The sequence below is a fragment of the Nycticebus coucang genome, chromosome 13 (assembly GCF_027406575.1).
Source record: "Nycticebus coucang isolate mNycCou1 chromosome 13, mNycCou1.pri, whole genome shotgun sequence".
In the NCBI taxonomy this organism is placed as follows: domain Eukaryota; kingdom Metazoa; phylum Chordata; class Mammalia; order Primates; family Lorisidae; genus Nycticebus; species Nycticebus coucang.
Genome location: NC_069792.1, coordinates 29,060,001 through 29,080,239, shown reverse-complemented (window position 1 = coordinate 29,080,239; position 20,239 = coordinate 29,060,001). Strand labels below are relative to the sequence as shown.

The 20,239-nt window shown below is 36.3% G+C and overlaps 1 protein-coding gene and 1 pseudogene across 2 annotated transcripts in view; both read right to left on the bottom strand.

Moving 5' to 3' along the window:
- The window catches only part of PKIA (cAMP-dependent protein kinase inhibitor alpha), an 81,105-nt gene that overhangs the window by 11,221 nt on the left and 49,645 nt on the right, over positions 1–20,239 (bottom strand). The window contains exon 2 of one of the 2 annotated variants that reach the window (XM_053559386.1): positions 15,517–15,648. The exons of the other annotated variant lie outside the window; for it this stretch is intronic. The gene's annotated coding sequence lies outside the window, so the exon portion shown is untranslated. The remainder of the gene's footprint in view (positions 1–15,516; positions 15,649–20,239) is intronic. 2 annotated transcript variants of the gene reach the window in all.
- On the bottom strand, positions 14,194–14,347 carry LOC128564230 (uncharacterized; annotated as a pseudogene).

The window sequence follows — 20,239 nt, the reverse complement described above, 5'->3', positions numbered from 1 at the left end:
CTTAAGCAACAAGCTATCTCAAAGCTACTCATATATCCCTTTCCTCATGTCTGGCTAACCCCCTGACCATTCATTCCTAACAACAGCAATTTTTTTTTTTTCTGTGCTCCTTAAATTTTATTGAAATCTTGTTTCCTTACTCTCCATAGAAAGTCCTGCCTAAGAACTTCCTAGAGAAGATGAAGGTCATCAGACATAAAATTCTTAAATTTCTGTATCTTTATCCTCATATCAAAAGTTACCCATCTCTTTTTTCAAGAGGCCTTTTGCCCAACATTAATACCTGAATGGTGTTCTTGATTCCTTCTTTTTTCCCGTTATTATTCTTTTAATTCTGGCTTGTGCTTCTGAGTCTGTTCTTTGCCCCAACTACTTCTCCAATGCCTAAAAAATTGCTTACATCTTCCCTGTTACAAATTTTTCATCTTTAACTCTACATATTCTTTAAGACACTCATATCTTTTCCTTTCATCTACCCCCAAACTTAAGAGGAAAAATAACCGGATGCTAATTTTTCCTGCTTCCTCCTTTTGTTAAATCACTTTTTACATTCTTTGTAATTTGACTTACAATTTAATTTACCATCAATTTATTAGAACTGTTTTCTCAAAGAAAAATCACTGCAGAAAGGCTATCGCTGAATTCAATAGCCTTTCACAGTAGTCTTCTAAATCAAATTGCTTAGAGAATTTTACATTGTGACTTTTTTCTCCCTGAGAAGTTCCTCTCCTGTGGCTACCATAGTAACTATGCTCCATTGTTTCACCTATAATCTTCTATTTCTTGCTCTTACCCCTACTTACCTCTTAAAAAAACGTAATTCTCTTCTGCCTCTTTTACTATCTGAGTTGTGGTATATGTATACCATGGAATACTATTCAGCCATTATAAAAAATGGAGACTTTACATCCTTCGTATTAAGCTGGATGGACATGGAAGACATTATTCTTAGTAAAGCATCACAAGAATGGAGAAGCATGAATCCTATGTACTCAATTTTGATATGAGGACAATTAATCTCAATTAAGGTTATGGGGAGGGGAGCAGAAAGAGGGACGGAGGGAGGGGGGTGGGGCCTTGGTGTGTGTCACACTTTATGGGGTCAAGACATGATTGCAAGAGGGACTTTACCTAACAATTGCAATCAGTGTAACCTGGCTTATTGTACCCTCAATGAATCCCCAACAATAATAAAAAAAAAAAACGTAATTCTCTTTATTGTTCTTTATGTTCTGTTGGTGATCCCATTTACCCTAATTCCTTTAACTACCACCTGTGTATTGATGACAATTCAAGTTTATAATTTTGGGACCTGATTATTTCCAGAAGGTTCACTTGAGAATTTTTACTGTCTATTGAATATTCTAACATGGATGTTTTTAAAATCTCAACTTCAGTCTATTCAAAATGAAATCTCTTGCTCTCTGCGTCTTCACCTCTACTTCCAAATCCATTCATTCCCTCCATTATTGTGTTTATATTACCACTCTTCTCTTAGGCACCTATGATAGAAATCTCAGAAATGTCCTCAATTACTTCTTCTCACTAATAATTCACATCCAATCATTTCTCAAACCACAGTATTTAATTCCATATCTATCCATTGTTTCTGAAATATTCACTTCCATTCTTCTGATGGAAGTGAATATTTCACTTGTGATGTTTCTTCTTAACAACTGCAGTTGTAGGGTAACTATGCACACTTATCCAAGCCTATTCTTCTCCTATTTGCCCTTTACACTGTCACCAGAATTAACTTTATGAAATATAAAGAATACTCAAAAATCATCAGTGGTTTCTGGGAACTTACAAAATATAGTTATTTGGGGTTTTTGGATTTTTTTGTTGTTGTTGTTGTTTTGCATGGCTCTTAAGAGTTTGACGACCACCTGCCTTACTGATAATATATCTTTTGTACAAACTAAGGTCTGCTGTCTTCCTGTTGGTTTTCTTATGCTGTTTTCTCAACCTGGAACACTCTTTATTCCAGTCAATATAGCAAAAAATCTCTCATCTTTCAAGGTTACCTTATAAGTCATACTTCTTTTCCTATCTCTAAATAGGATAATAACTTTGTTATAGTATTTTACTTCTTTATTTTGTGGGATTAATTATTTTCATGTTACTGCATTCTTTGTGTTATATTGTCCTTTATTTTAGACCTGGTCTTTGATTTTTGAATCCTTCACAGTGTTTGGAACAGAAGTTTGCATGTTGTTTTTCCTTCTTTTTTTTTTTTTTTTGCAGTTTTTGGCTGGGGCTGGGTTTGAACCCACCACCTCCGGCATATGGGGCTGGCACCCTACTCTTCGAGCCACAGGTGCTGCCCTGCATGTTGTTTTTCTAACAAGAAATATTTTGTAGATCATTCTTGATTATCTTACTCAAGATACTCATAGGTTAAATAATTTTGTCAAGGTTATAAGTTGCCCACAGTAAAACTAGGTTAAGAAAGCATGTGTTGGCTTGGCGCCCATAGCACGATGGTTTACGGTGCCAGCCACATTCACTGGGGCTGGCTGGTTTGAACCCAGGCCGGGCCTGCTAAAACAAAGACAACTGCAATAACAAAAAAATAGCTGTGCATTGTGGAGGGCACCTGTAGTCTCAGCTACTTGGGAGGCAAGAGAGAGGCAAGAGAATTGTTTAAGCCCAAGAATTTGAGGTTGCTGTGAGCTGTGATGAGGACATAGTGAGAGACTGTTTAAAAAAATAAAAAAAGAAAGCATGTTTTCCTGTCCTTACCTGGTTCATTCTTCTGTATAGTAAAATACTTTTTTTTTTTTCATCAATTTAATAGGCGATAAATTGAAATCATTTTCTCCAGCATATTTTCTCTTCTTTACATTCCCAATTATAATAAAGAATTAAAGAAAAGAAAATAGTATCAGCAATAGAAAGCACTCTGGAATTCCTAGTAATCTATCTTATTTTCACATTATTAATGTTTTCCTCTTTTACTTTTGTTATCAATTATATATGACTAAAGTAGCATATTAGTGCATGGAATACTTTGTTCTATCCTCTCGTTATGGCTTTTTACATCATTTATTTAATATTTCTGAGAGTTTATAAATCATTTATGAGCTAATCTTTGCAACATCCCTTCTTCAGTCAATTAGCTGAATAAGTACTCCTGGTTGGCTAGTGACAAGTAATATTACTTGCACATTACAAATAAAGAACCAAAAGGAGAGAGAGAGGTTAATCGACTTGACCAATGTCTTACACAGTCAGTGGCAGTACTGACATCAGAATGGGGATCAGGGTTCATTTACATCAAAATCACAGAAGCATTATGAGCCTGGGGTTGGTAGTGTTCTTTGTTACATAACATTTTGTAAATTCTTCATTTTATCTTCTCCTTTGCTGGCTCAAAGGTAGAAAATATTTTAAGAATCTACATGCTGTTTGGAGAACACTTAGAGATCTCAAAATAGATCTGCCATTCAATCCTATAATTCCTCTACTAGGCATATACCCAGAAGACCAAAAATCACATCATAACACAGTTATTTGTACCAGAATGTTTATTGCAGCCCAATTCATAATTGCTAAGTCATGGAAAAGCCCAAGTGCCCATAGATCCACAAATGGATTAATAAACTGTGGTATATGTATACCATGGAATATTATGCAGCCTTAAAGAAAGATGGAGACTTTACCTCTTTCATGTTTACATGGATGGAGCTGGAACATATTCTTCTTAGTAAAGTATCTCAAGAATGGAAGAAAAAGTATCCAATGTACTCAGCCCTACTATGAAACTAGTTTATGGCTTTCATATGAAGGCTATAACCCAGTTATAACCTAAGAATAGGGGGAAGGGGGAAAGGAAGGGGAGGGAGAGGGGAGGTAGGTGGAGGGAGGGTGATTGGTGGGATTACACTTGCGGTGCATCTTACAAGGGTATATGTGAAACTTAGTAAATGTAGAATGTAAATGTCTTAACACAATAACTAAGAAAATGCCAGGAAGGCTATGTTAACCAGTGATGAAAATGTGTCAAACAGTCTATAAAACCAGTGTATGGTGCCCCATGGTCGCATTAATGAACACAGCTATTATTTAATAAAAAAAAAAGAATCTATATGCTTTTATTAAAGCAGATTTTCATTAAACAGATTTTTCCTCTGTGTTAAACATTTAGATTTTCATAGGATGTAAAATAGGATGTATTTCTTCTCAAAATAACTCATATTAACTTTTCCATGTTTCAAATCAGGGGAGCAAGTCAAGCTCAGTAACATTTTCTTTCTTTTTTTTTTTTTTGTTAAATACATTTTAGTTTATTTATTTTTGTATGTCTGCTTACATATTTTCATGTATTATTTTTAGAAAAGTAAATTTGTTTCAGGTTAAGGTGAGAGTACAAACAAGCAGGTCAAAATATTTGATTTTGGTAGGTGGAATCCCTCTTGTGGTTATGTCCCACATACAAAAAAGTGTGTCAAAATCCCCCATCCCAAGCACATTCCGTGAGAGCACCCCTCCCCTGGTGCTAACTCTCTTAGAAACATTTTTTGATCTGTTGCAATACATAACAATGACCATAAGAATCCTACAACAGTTATGGTTTACTAGTGCTTTAAGTAGGTGCTAGATATGACTCTAAGTGTACGTGTATTATATAACTTAAATTCTTAACTCTATCAAAATGGTACTCTCATTATTTCTTTTTTTTCCAATTTATTTTTTTTTATTAAATCATAGCTGTGTACATTAGTATGATCATGGGGCACCATACACTTGGTTCATAGACCGTTTGACACATTTTCATCACACTAGTTAACATAGCTTTCCTGGCATTTTCTTAGTTATTTTGCTAAGACCTTTACATTCCACAGTTACTAAGATTCACATATACCCTTGTAAGATGCACCGCAGGTGTTTATTTCAGTTTTGAAGATGAAATAATAAAGGTTTAGAAGCCTTGCATCATGGAACTGGTAGGTGATTTAACCATTTAAACAACCAGCAACCATTTTTCCACCTGTTTGTTCAAGGCACTAAACTGAACTTCATTCTCTTAACAGTTTGCATCAATATTTCTTTTTAAATACATAAGCAGTTCTCCTTCTGTTTTGAGACATTACTTCCTTGAGTGATATTCTATCTCAGGAAAATCTGGCTTTTGAATATTGTTCCCTGATACACAGAATATTAATAGACACCACCGTCTCTTTCTTGATTTCTGTATTTTTTCTACTAGCACTTTGTAGTTCAGCTCCTAGCATGTGGGTGTGTGGTCTAATTATCCAGGTGGTGGTCAGATACCTCACTGACAGGCCTATTTAGCTTTGTGACAGTAAAAGTACATTCCCTAGGGATTATGAGTTTGAGAAAGACCTAAGAAAATATTCCGTTTAATTAATAATATCACACTAATAGTACAATTCTTCAAATACAATTTCACTCAGCTCTCATACACTTAATTACATATGCATTATATTAAATCTATGATTTGGGTACATTTTAATATATTTGATAAAATGTTGTGTGGGACTTCCAAAATTACAACTGCTGAGGACTCAGAAAGTCTTAAGAAAATCCTGCCCATGGTGAACTAGAAGTGACTTTAACAGGCAGGCTGAGGCAGAGATGCTGGGTAGGCCCTGAGAAGGGAGCAGGATTGCCACTGGAGAGGGCCCTCTGCTGGAACAGAGGGCCAGGAATTAGTGATTTATTGAGTGGGAAGCATGCAGGTAGGGGACCCCAGGATGAGAATCTTGGAAGTTCTTCTAGATTTTGAGACAGAGTCTCAAGCTGTCACCCTGGTAGAGTGCCATGGCATCATGGCTCACAGCAACCTCTAACATTGGGCTCAAGAGATCCTCTTGTCCCAGTTTTTCTATTTTAAGTAGACACAGGGCCTACTTTGGCTCAGGTTGGTCTCGAACTCGGGAGCTCAAGCTATCCACCTCCTTGGCCTCCCAGAGTGCTGGGATTACAGGTATGAACCACCATGCCTGGCTGTCCAAGATTTCTAATTTGGCTAAATGAGAGGACAGTGCCATTTGATAAATGCAAAAGGAACAGCCGTTCTTCTTTGGATAGAAAGTCTAAGAAGGGCACTTTAACGCATCACAGTAAGACATTTAAATTAAATTCAGTGATCTTTTCCTTTCTGAATGAGTGAAAATGCATTAATTAAAAACACACATTTCATCTGCTTTTCTGCAAGTAAGCATTTTCTCTACTGTGTCTAAATATCTATTCCAATGGAGATGGTGCTTGAATACTCCAATATGCCTCTTTTGAGCCAAAAAGAAAAACAGTTGCTATGACTATGTTTCAACATGTTTTGAATATATGCATAATTACTGCCAATTTATCTTCTTTGCACATGCGAGTTTCCTATTTAGTACTTATCTTCTCCCTTAACTACTGATAATGGTATTGCTCAGTATTATAATCAAGGCTTTTTATTTTTATTATAGGTTTGAATGATAGAATTTTTGTTGATCTTTTCCTTAATGGAATACTCTTCAACACAACATTTAGTATTCATCTTCTCTGACACTATTATGTTTTATTTAAAGATTTTCCATATATTCACTTTAAATAGGATTTATAGATCTCTCAGGCTTGTTAAAGTCAGTAGAATAGGTTCCAAAGAGTAGAGAGAATGCTGAGGAACAGAAATATTAACATAAATTAAATAAATTTAAATATCATTAAGAAAGCACTGATTTGGCCATTGAGAAATATATCCATATATGACATAGTGGATATAAAAAAAATCAGTGAGAAAATGAGATAATCCAATGAACAAAATATTTTAAAATATGAATGAAAGGATGTGGTAAACTCCTTATAAATAGGAAAATTTTTTACTAAGAACATTTTAAAATAAGAAACTCCTTAATAAAGTAAGAACATTTTTTTAATACATGCCTTTATTTTGGCCAAGAGACAAGTTGCTATCTGGAAAATTATTTGCATATTATCACCATCAATATTGAACAACTCTAATATTGACTCTACTATCAGTAATAGAAATTATCATTATGACTATTCTATTACTAGGAACATTCAAGAAACTACTTAACATGGTAAACAGTAGTTTTAACAAATGAAAACCAACCTATCCAATGAAGACATTGCAAAGAGCTGAGAAATCAGAAGACCTCAAAATCTTTTATTTGACTACAACATAAAGTACTTCAAATTTCTATTCTTCTAGTTTCCCCTCTGAATTTCAGATAAGGGTTTTCTGTACAGTATAGGGTACAAAGCAAATATTTAAACAGTAAGAAATTTTTTGAGTTCATTACTTAGTGGTAAAAATGAGAATTTCTTTGGTATATACATGACTAGAATACCTTTATTTAAACATTAAGAATTAGTAATGTCTGGACCTAATTCCCACTATATTTTGTGTCAGTCAAACTCATTTGAGTGGTAATTAGAAGCCCTGGTGCTTAGCATATCTTTTAGGCTTTTGTTGGTGCAAGTCACTTCTTAATTCACACCAACTTTAAGTATCTATATCACACCAAGACTATAAACACACAGAATAAGCATGGTCCAAATGAAATAAAACAGGTTTCAGATAGGAAGTCAGAGCCATGCTTGGTTATACTTCCATCTAAGGGCTTCATCTAAAGAGGTGTTCCACCTGGCTGCAGGTATCAAATACCTAGGGTGACTTTTAAACTTACCAATCAATGGGTGGCTCCACTATCAAATCTAATTTTAGTCAACATGATAGTAATACTTTTTGAATTGAGAGCTTTGTTGCATTGGTTGTAAAGGCAGCATAATAGTTCACAATATTTGATAGGAATTGTACGTACATGTGCATGTGCATTGATATGTCCCGGTGCTTTAAAAAGTTGTGGGACCCTGTTAATTCTACCTATCAAGTTTAAATGCAATTTGTCAGCTTATTAAAGTACAGATGAGTAAGGAAAAAGTAAACACGATACTTTTCATTTATTAAAATGCATAGTATAAGTCTTCTGGAAGTCTTTAGGAAATGAACATGAAATGGTAAAACACAAAAATCATGTTGCTTTGTTTACTCCCTAGCTTGAAGCAATGCAAATAGCAGAAGTTACTCTGAAATTTAAATTAAGAAGGGTTATATTGTATAAAGTCTAGTCAAACGTTGTCTAATTTGTCATTCTTTTAAGCAAATTCAATTTGTTTTCAGTCTCCCCATCTCAGATTTAATGTGTGATAACTCTGTTCCCCATCTTGTTTTCCTCAGCTCTTGTCTTATCTCCTAAATATGTTTCTGTACTTATTGTTAGGCAGTAATTCAACTATAAACGACTATCAATTCAGGCAGAGTCATTTAAAGAAGAAAGGGAAATGCTCTTACAAATTTTTAATATAGAAGAAACATTTTAAAAGTGAGCTACACAAAAGCAACATTTAAAATACTGTTAAAGCTGGGCGGCGCCTGTGGCTCAGTCAGTAAGGCGCCGGCCCCATATACCGAGGGTGGCGGGTTCAAACCCAGCCCCGGCCAAACTGCAACCAAAAAATAGCCGGGCGTTGTGGCGGGTGCCTGTAGTCCCAGCTGCTCGGGAGGCTGAGGCAAGAGAATCGCTTAAGCCCAGGAGTTGGAGGTTGCTGTGAGCTGGGTGAGGCCATGGCACTCTACCGAGGGCCATAAAGTGAGACTCTGTCTCTACAAAAAAAAAAAAAAAAAAAAAAAAACATAAAATACTGTTAAAGCTAACGTTTGCAGGTAATTCCATCATTATCATCCCTCTTAATGAGGTAAGAGAGATGAGCCATATAGGGAATGTAGTGTTAAGGACGGTGAAAATAAGCAGCTATTACCATCCGGTGCATTTAGAAGCTAGGGAGTTGGGGGTCATAATTATTACGGTACTCGTTTGCCCTTTGATGCTGGACTTCAAATATTTCTCTGACTTCAAAAATTTCTCTGGACTTTTATTTTCATGCCTCTGAAATGTGGGTTTCCAGACTAAAGACATATTGTAAATCATTTCTAGGTCTAAAAGTCACTGACCTTACTTAAGACTGTGTGCCCTTTATAAAGGCCAAGTTTTCACAAAAAATAGCATTCTTCTAGAAAGCCTTTGAAGTAAGGGAAAGCTATATTTAGAAAGCCCATTTAGGCCTTCCTGGGTGTTCTGATGTCTTGCAGCTATTTATAACCAGGTGTAGGCCAATGGGACAACAGATGTGCTTTAACTAATCATTGCCCAGGTTTTTCTGAGAATAAAGAGCGTTTTTCATTATTCTAAATGTGGATTTAAGAAATTGTTGAAAACAAGGATTTTTTTGAATGTATGAACTGAATTGTCCTGTTTGAGACATAGAACATGACTTCAAAGGTTGCCTTTCTGTTTGGGAATATAGTTGCCACACTGCTGTGACACAGTTATCGTACAGAACAAACATATTCAACTGTTTTGAGTTCCTGAGTGTAAGTTTCTTATAAATGTCATACCAATGTTTTTCAATTTGCATGCAGATAGAAATTTATAAAGTTCTTCAGGCACTGCTTTTCATTCTTACGAACTTTGATGATTTTAATACAAAGGACTTTATATCAATTTAACAGAGTAAAAGTGTATTTTGAAATTTGACAATAAAAACCAAAAGAAGACAAAAATATCATAATGAAAAAAAAACAAAAACCCAAAACCTCAAATAGAAAATGAGATGTTGCCTGAATTACATGATGTTAGTGAAAGAGATGAGGGGATATAGACTAGAAGCTGACTACCATTATAAACAGCTTTTATCTATACTAGCTGCCTGAAGGAAGATGATCTGACTCAAAGAACTTCTATAGTTTATCATTTTTTAAACAATGTCAAAATTACAGAAAATTTGAATGACTATAAAAAGAACTCATTTCTTAAACCACGTGAAAGTTGCCAACACAATGCACTGTCAACTCCAACTATTTTAGGTTTTCCTACAAATAAATATCTAAATATAACCCTGAAAATCAGAAAATTAATACTGACACATTACTGCAATGCTATTTAATCTTCAATTTTTTTTTTCAAATTTTGTCAGTTATCTCCATAATGCACCTCATAACAAAAGGGTTAGTCTAGAATCACGTGCTACATTTTATCTTACATCTTAGTTTCTTTTATCCGTACATTTTTTAGTTTTCCCTTGAATTTCATTGCTTGGAACTTTTAAAGATTACAAACGCGTTAGTTTGTAGAATCTAGGTGCCTGTGTTTATCTAATGATTAAATTCAGAATATTTGTTCTTTGGCAGGAATATCACAGTAGTGAAGCTTTTCTCTTCTCTCCTCTTCTTAACGACAGACAATTTTGGCAAACTTTTCATTTGTACCCTTAGTGGAATACAAATTTTATTCTTTTATTCAAATAAATATCTCTCAATGAGTTGCCTAAAACTCATCTGTAAAAGAATTACCTGTCAAAAGTCAGTTTCTTGGGTCCTCTACAGATTTCCTCCTCAGAACCTGTGTGGCGGGGAATGGGTATCTTGAACTCACGTCGGGTGATTCTTAGGCCTTAAATATTAGAACCTCACATGTGTACCATCTTCAAAGTCCACTGTTTTTTTTGTGTGTTTTTTGGCCAGGGCTGGGTTTGAACCCGCCACCTCCGGCATATGGGACCAGCGCCCTACTCCTTGAGCCACAGGCGCCGCCCCAAAGTCCACTGTTTAAAACACATAGTTTCCACTAACTTTAATTCTTTTGTTTTAGTCCCATCAGTTCACATCTGTTATTTAATAAACTTGCAAATAGCAAGATGTGTGAATAGTCTGTAAAATAAAATTTATCTATCTTTTGAAAAATATCTTCCACAAATGTCTTCACAAAATGAAACGTAAATGCCTTCTGAGATCTCGCTTGGAGGAGTCTTACAGATCTTCCAAGCTTTAGAGAATAACAACTGCAAAGATACTTATGAAGGAAGAGTCCTGAACGCATGGAGAGATATAAAGACTCACCATAATGATTTAAATGCTCCCCAACTTCATTTACACGTTTAATACAAGTTCAATCACAATACTTAAGGGAGGTTTTGTGGAACTACTAATTCTGAAATGTATATGAACAAGCAAATGCTGAAAATAGCTTAGATCTCAGAGAATATTAATACGGAAATATTTGCTTATCAGAAAAGTTATTATAAAGGTATCTCACTTAAGACAGAGTAGTATTGTTATGGGGTAGTCAAACAGATGCATGGAAAAAAAAATAAAGAACTCAGAAATTGACCAAAACATATTTGGAAGTCTGATAAATAAGAGAAGTCATTGCAGATTCCTGGGATGAAGATAAATTATTTGATAAATGGTACTGAAAAGCTTAATTATTCATAATGAAAAAGAAACTGGATCATACATTCAAATCAATTCTAAAAGGCTTAATGGTTTGAACAGAAAATAAAAGTACACTGGAACTTCTAGAAGAAAATTTACAATAATATCTTAATATCCAACTAGGAAAAAAAACATTTTAAATAAGACAAAAAGCACTAACAAAAAAAGACAAATTTGATTTCACTAAAATTAGGATGTGCATAACCTGGACAAGTTATTTTTATCATATGTAGTTAATCCAGGATTATTAATTTGATTGTATTTAAAAAACAATAAGAAATAAATATAAAAAAGTTGAAGAAAATGAACAAGAGATGTTTTCTGGAATTTTTCAGAGCAGACGACTAGGGACTACTATAAAAATGAAAAGATTTTCCATCTCTGGCAATTACAGAAATACAAATTAAAACTATTATGGACTTAAAACTATATTCTCCCCAAATCCATATGTTAAAGCCTCAACTCAATATGACTGGACATAGAACCTTTAAAGAGGCAACTTAAGATAAATGTCATAAGTGTGGGGCCTGATTCAGGATGACTGGAGCCCTTATAGAAAGAGAAACCAGGAGGGACGCAGGGACAGAGAGAAAAGGCAGGAGGGTGCAGGAGGAGGCAGCCGTCCACAAGGCAGGGACACCGGGAGGGACGCAGGGACAGTGAGAAAAGGCCGCGAGGGTGCAGGAGGAGGCAGCCGTCCACAAGGCAGGGAGAGAGGCCCTGGGAGACTTTAAACCTGCAGACACCTTCCTGAACTTCTAGCCTCCAAAACTGTGTAAAACTAAATTTCTAGCCTAAACCACAGAGTCTGTGGTATTTTGTTATGATGGCCAGAGGAAACTAACAAGAAGAATAATTGAGATTTTTCTAGCAACCAGATTGGCCAATCTAACTAGTGAAACTAGAGGGAAATGGGACTGCAATTTATTTTTTATTTTGATTGATTTATTTATTTTTGCGACTGCAATTTAATTCAGTAACATGGGAAAACATCTTGATATTATCTTTTACAGATTAATATTCAAATTCCCAATGACTTAGCAATTCTACTCTTAGTTCCAATATGTCAAGATAAATCTTTCACATGGGTACCAGGAGACATTCAAATAAATGTTAGTGAAATATTGTGCATAATAGATCCAAAAAGACCCAAATATCACCAGCAAAATAATAAACCCATTTTCTGAATTTCAGCGGTGATGAAACTGAACCACTACTAGTTAAAATGGATAAATGTTAGAAACACAATGTTGAGTGGGGAAAAAAGCAAGCATAGAAGATTACATAAAATATGATGGCAATTTTGTAAGACTTAAAAACAGGCAAAATCATATATAAATTAAAAAGAAATAAATATTAAGTGGATGCTGAATAAAAACCAAGAGCAAAGTTACTTTTTTGGTGACAGTGCAAGGGAAAAATACCAAGAGAAAATACCAAGAAAAATTCAGCAGTGTTGATGCTAGTCCCTAGTTTTGGTGATGTGTTTGCAGGAGTTTATTTTATTATATTTCATAACTTATATGAATTTTCACCCTTTTTTACAGGTATCAATTATATGATCATATTTTTAAAGCAAAAATCATTTAGGTGGCAAAGATAGACATTAATTATAGAGATGAGGATCCACTCCAAACAGCATGTATATTAATAAATTTCTGTACTCAGAGTGAAAGACTTGGGGCAGAACCCCCCACTCAGCCCAGAGCTCTGACCACCCCAATCAACCGCAAGAGACGTCGCTTGATGCAAAAACGCAAGAGGATTTTTATTCCAGTATACTGGGACTTGACTCACAACTCTTTTAGGAGTCGAGAAGTCAAGCCTTGCACAGCAGTTTTTTACAAGCTTATAAAGGCAAAAACTACAAAGTAGGCGGGAATAGCAGACATGCCAGGGGCTCTAATAAAGTAAGAGAGAATACACACACCTGGGACTCTAACTAGATAAGAAAAACTCTAGTTCACTATTCAACTGTCTTAAGACAAGACTAACAGTCAAATATTTGCTGCAGCTCCTGGGGCTATCTCCTGGAACAGTTACAAAAGGTCACATTCCTAAGGTAGGGAGTGAGAAGTGGTCACATTCTCATGGTAATATTTTCTTTCAAGAGAACTTTCAGCTATGAAATTCTTCCTTGTTTACATGAGGACTTGATGTTCCGTGATAAAATCTCCTGCTTTGGGTCAATATTCTATATTTTTTAAGTGACATTATTCCTTTAGCTGTCTAGAAATTTTACAAACAACTGATAACTATGTCTGTTCCTAAGAGATTGCAGAAAAAGAATGGGGTATGGGAGGCAATCTCATAAGTTATTGGTAAAATGCATACAAGTATAAAAATGTACATACATAATACCGCATTTAACAACTCAGAATTGTTATTGTAAACATATCTCAATATCATACTGGTAAAAGAATAAAATAATCAAATATGAGTAAATTTCCTCTTATTTTGACCGTAGTTCCAGGGTGCTATTTTAGATCATTATTTGACCTTTATATTTAGGAGTGTTTGTATATGTGTGTATTGGTTTTGTGAGTGCTAATTTTTTATTTCACGCTTTAATGAAATGGCTTCTGTTTTCCCTCGGGAATAAAGAAGAGAGCAACAACAGAATATGGACAGATAGTTGTGGCAGTACTATGAGTATGCTGCCCGTGGAAAAGTACAAATAACAATTTTAGTAGCTAGTGATTCTGAAATGGTCCTTAACTGTGTCATTATGAAAATGTCCTAGCAAATATGTTTTGTGGTAAGGTGACTATAGATAATAACAATGTATTGTATATTTCAAGTTAGCTACAAGAGATAATTTTTAATTTTATCACAAAGAAATAATGACTCTTGAAAGTGATGAATATGCTAATTACCCTGATTTGATCATTACACAGCATATGCATGCATTGACATGTTACACAGTATTCCACAATGTGTACAATTACTATGTGTCTATTATTAATTTTTTTAAAAACCAAAAAATGTTCCCAAGTAATATAACTACACTTGATCTTAGCCAAAAGGCCGAGAAGCGATACCAAGTAATATAACTAAAAGCTTACCAGAAGGATTTTCTAACCATTCTCAAGTACATTGAATAGTAAGTCTATGGAAGGTACCATGCTTAATTGTAAAAGATAATATGGAGATTATTAAATATCAGTCTCAAAACTAGATAAATTTTCAGCTACATCAGTAGTCTGAGATCCAAGTTTCCATGTCACAGAGACTTCTGTCACAGACCCTGGCAAATACAGGGTCTGCATTGGTCTTATAAGTGTTCTTAGGATCATGGGAGCTCATTCATTCATTCACTGAATTTTCTTTTCCACATCTCAGTTATAGTGCTGGGTCCTAGACTATAGAAGTTAACACACAAAGCAGTACAAAGACAAATACCTTTACTTTCATATTATCTTTATCATTTATTCACCCATCTGTCATGCAACATGTGTCTTCATTTTGAGAACTGACTAGGGGTCCAATGCTCTGTTAAATACTGAGTATATAGCAGCAGATGAGATGACTAGCCCCTGATTTTGATGTTAATAAGTGTTTTCCTTTTCTTAGCATAAAGTATAATATCCTTTTGCCCAAGTTTTGATCTCAAATTGCAATGTAGAGAAAATTGTCAGTGGGATTCTGACATGCATAGGTGAATGAAATAGAGCCCCACTCTTTCCCATGGCCCACTCTCCTACCCTCCGGCTCCTGACGTGGGCTCATTTTGATTGTGCCACGAACAAGCCCAGATGTGCTCCAGTAATAACCAAGCCAACTTCCTCAGCCCATGGACTGGGGGTGTTCTTCACCTGGAAGACTTGATTCCATATGGCTCTTAATTTTAATAAGCAACCAGAGGATCATGGAGACAACTTATGAAAACGGCTTGTATTAAAAGAAAATATCAAAAACTTTAATCTGTAGCTCCACACGCCTAATCCGCTGGGGTTAAAGCACAGGCCTGGAGATCACTAAGTGTACTTAGAAACAATGGGCTAAAAATGGAAAAAAAACATCATGCTGTTATTGTATTCATTCCCCTCTAAGGTATTGCCTGACAAACACCATCACCTCCAAGGGAATTGAGAACAGCTTCTGTGCAGGGAGGCTACGTCCATCTTTTTTTCAAACAGTCTTATCACATTCAGCTTTCAGCACACACAATTTAAGATGATTGAATGTTTGTGGCTTAGTGTTCCTACCTGATTGGAAACCTTCTTCTTGTCCTTAATTCATTGACTATAATGGATTTCTTTTTTACTGGAGATGACCCTCAGATTTCTGCCAGAAATTGCTCCTTTGGGTAAACCAGGCTTTTCCAGAAAATCAGGAAACTGCAATGGTACAGCAAAAGAAAGGGAAATTATCTGTGTACACAGATACAACTTTTAAAGGGGTTTTGAAGTAAATGTTCAAGCCTATGTCTTCTAAACAGTATGATAACTTAAGAGAATTTCACAGCTTATGAATTGCAAGGCTTACAAAGCAAACACATGCCAAGAGTAAAGGGTGCATTTTAGGCCTTCAAGCCAGGCAGAAAATTCAACAAAGGCCCCGTTACCCTGAATTAATCAAGACACAAAGTGAGGGCAAAAAGGGCAAGTTTTCTAAGTCTTTTTCTTTAAAATAACGTTTAGTTTTCCGGTCATCACTGAAGACTTCTTTTCTTCAGTTTTCACTTAGATCTTCAGAAACTTAATTTGACTAAACTTAATCATTCACAAAATAAACAGAGAGACTCGAAGGACATTTTACTGAGATCTTTTAATGTCTTTTCAAGTTTTGTCACTCACAAACATCTTCGCGCGTCGTTCTTTTTGTCATGGGGCAGTGGGGAGAGAACCAACCTGCTGACTGCCAGTCAGTATTTAAGAAAGATGGGCGTTAGAAAAGACAAGCAAAAGAAGCAATGGAGTTCCTCGGTTGTGGTTTTAAAATAATATAGCAGTTTCTGAGTGACTGAGAGCGCAGCTTCTTCAAATTACAGATATATCTGTTACAGACCATCTGTCCATAAATTCCACACCAGCATTAAAGGAAAGCAAGTAACACCATCTCTACTTTCCTTCGTTTCTTGGCCATTCTCATGAAAATTATTTCACTCTTTAAGGTCAAGCTCTTTTCCATTTGTTTGAAAATATCAGAGTCTGGGGAAATGACACATAATGAACCATCGCTTGGAAACTGTGCCAGTGACGGCCTTATAAGGGCCATGGACTGTCAGGAGATGACAGGGTTTCAGATTGTCTTGAGGTTCCCCCAGAAGCAGGGCCTGAGATAAGAATTTGAATGCAAGTTGTTCCTGAAAGTGGTTTCAGGAAACTCAGGAGTAGAAAGGGAATTGAGAATAGAGACTTGGAAGAAACCCAGTGGAACCACATTACTCAACAGTTTTTTTCTGTGTAGGGCTCTATTGTTATTCCTTCAGGGGAGTCTTGCCAGCTTCTGCAGAATGTGTCTCAGAGTTATCCCAATCAGTGAGAAAACCGAAGAACCTTATATTCCAACCCCCCTTTGTAACTGGTTGAAAGCTATCCCCAGATATAGTGTCTCCTGCACAGTTCTGTCCTGCCCTAAAGTAGATATTTTCAGGTGATAGCACGATTCTGTCACTATGGAATGATGAGAGCTAGGGAGAGGGAGAAGGGGCACTTGATACAGTGGCAGTGGGGTATTGATAATGAGCTTGTAAGACCACATGGGTAACCTTATATTCTTGGGTTGGCAGTTTTCCTTTGACGTATAAGTACTAATGTATCTAGCTATTTCCTCTATTAAACAAAATTAAGGTTCATTAAGTCCCTTACCTCATGGAAAACTATGTCTTTGATATAGTCCTAGTTAAAAAAAAAAAAAAAAAAGGAGAGAGAGAAAATTAACATTTCATGTGGGCCATTCATTCAAAAATTTTACTGAACATTAACGTATGTCAAGGAATAAGTTAGACACCAGTGTAACCATTATAAAAATCATTATCTTACCATTTAGAGTTTATTCTAGTGGGGCATCCAGAAAAGCAAATTCGTAATTGCTGTACAAATTATCACAGGCAGGAATTTAAATCATGCTGTGGCCCAGTAGTAAGGGACCTTTCTGTAAAAGGCAGTTTTAGAAATGGATGTAGCATAATGAGAATGAGGGATAAATATTTGAGAGAAAAAGAAGAGAAATTGTAATGGAAAAAAATAATGGTTAAGGAACAGAACAGAAAGGAGTTTCATACAGAACTGGTATAAGGTAAGAAGACCAAGGGAAGAATCTCGCGACAGCCAGACGATGAATTGCTATGTATGTGTGATGAGGATGTGTAATCCAATCTGAAGGAAGATGGGAAGCCACTGAATGATTGTAACTGGACAACGGAAGTTAGAAGAGAAGACAAAAAAAAAAAAAAAAATCTGTTTTACATGATCAAGTATTTGTTTTAGGAAGTCATTTTGGAAATACTGAGGCTAGATTTTTGGAGAAGGGTGGTTGCAATCCTAGATACAGAAAGATTAGTTAGTCCGTTAATTCAAACAACACATTGGATATAAACTTTATGACTGGAAGTTCTTTTCTCTCAGGACTTGAAAAATGTTATATATGTACCAACACTTCTGCCTCCCTAACTTCAGGCCATAAATCTGTTCTCACTGGATGTGGATGTGCTGTTTCCCGGGAAGTGATGCAGTGTTTCTCTCTGCCCACTTTGCATATTTTCTTCTTTGCCTTATTTTTCAGAAGTTTAATTGCGATGTGCCTTGGCCCAGATATTTTTCTGTTCATCCCATTTTGTGATTGCTCAGGTTCATGAAATGGAGATTTATGTCTTTTGCCAAATTTGGGAACTGTTCAGTCCTTATTTCTTCAAGTCCTTTTTTTAGTCTTACTTGCACCTCTCTTTTCATTCTGGGCCTTTAATGATATAGATAATTTTTTCCCCACCATTCCACAGGTTCCTGAGATACTGTTCACTCTCTCACCAAGTCTATTTTTCTTTCTATTCTTCAGATCTGGTAAAATCTATTGCTCTGTCCTCACAGGGTCACTGGCCCTACACTTGTCATCTCCACTGTACTCTTGGGCCTGTCTAATGCAGTTTTTACCTTTGTTATTTTACTTTTCAGTTCTATCATTTCCACTTTTTTATAACTTCTATTTCATTGCTTACACTTCATATTTTCTCATTTATTTTGAGAAATACATAATTGCTTGTTGAAATATTTAGGTAACAGCTTATTTAAAATCCTCGTCAGACCACTCCAGTACCTGATTTATGTAAGTATCTCCTTGTTGGTGTGTGCTGTCTTTTGTATGATGAGTGATTTTCGATTGTACTCTGAACACAATGAGTGTTAAGTGACTCCGGGTCCTCTTTTGTCTTGTTTTCCAGCAGGCAGTTCTCCTATGTTGAGGTGCAGCATGAGGGCTGGCTGGCTGGCTGGGAGTGTACAGCTTTCCCCTGGGTCTTGCTGACAAGCCCGCAAGTGGGACCCTGACTCACATTGCCTCACCACAGAGAGATGAGACAGAAGTTGAGCTCTCCCTTTGGCCTTGCCAACACTTTCTAAGAGAATGTGGGACAATCAGATCATGTCATAGCTCACATGGGAGTGGAAGCTCAGCTCTCTAAAAGATGCTCTGACGACAGGAGAAGTGAAGTGTCAAGTGACTTTCTTCACACCATCTCATTCCATGTTGGTTTTAGGTGTGGGCAGAGTCTCAGATCCCTGCAGGGCCACGCTGATACTAAGTCGGGGAAAAAGCAGAGTGCCTCTTGGCTCCAATTTGCAACATCCTGATATTGATGTCAAGCATAGGTAGAGGCTAAGTTCTTCATTGGATCCCATGACTGTGTGGGGCAAGCCCTGCCTGGCACCATCTCTGAAAGCACCCTTCCTGATGGGTTGGCGTGGAGGCCCAGCTCACCACTGAACCACACTGAAACAATCAGAGTGCTGTCTGTGCTTGTGAGGGGCAGGAGTGGGATGGTGTGGAAGATCAACTTCTTTCTTGCTCGTACTAAAACCAAAAGCATAGGGGATGGGTATAATTTTCCCCTTAGTGTTTGGCTAGTATAGCATATGTATTGCTTAAGAAGTTTTCTGTTGTTAGCAACCCCTTTCCTTGTACTTTGAGGAGGAAGTATAGTTTTTCCTTGGGGCTTTTTGTGTCTGTGTCTGTGTCATTTGGGTTATGGACTGGAGGTATGGTGGTGTCCTGTTTGACATACATGAGCAGCAATAAAGAAGCGGGAACTCACCACTGTGGCATTTCTTCAGACCCGAGGTCCTCAGTAGGTCTTCTTTCTAATGTTCACCTTTCAGTGTCTGCTGTGCTTGTTTATTATGTTAACTTCAGGGTTTTAGCTGTATGTGAAAGGACCTGGGAGAAATGGGACCACTCTACCTTGTTAGAACCGTAAGTCTGGAGATTTATTGATATATTAAACAGTTCTGCTAGCTGTAAACTGAAGTTTGATGACATGCACCAGGCCCTTTAAGAATTATTCTGCTAGGCAACATGGCTTCCAAAGGGTTAACAAAGTTGCTGCAATTTGATTTTCACACTTTTAAAAGTAAGGTGTTCTGTGAAGTTGAAATTTACAGATAAGCAAGAGAATAGAGCTAGAATGATACACAAGGTAATGGATTAGAGTTGGAGACATCAATATAAGCACATGCTTAGTTTAATACAGACACACAGCTATGTACAGAAATATTTATAGCTATGTGTTTATTCATTTTTAATCGGCTGAGACTAGAAACAACGTCATCCCAGTAGCAATAAGTGTACCCAACACACAGATCTTATTGTCTAATTTCATTCTCCAATGAAAGGAACAAGAACATCGTGGAGAAATGGCCACTTCTAGGATGTGGGCAAGAAATGGAAGTGATGAACGCAGACCACAACACAGTGTTAGAAATAGGTAAGTTATTA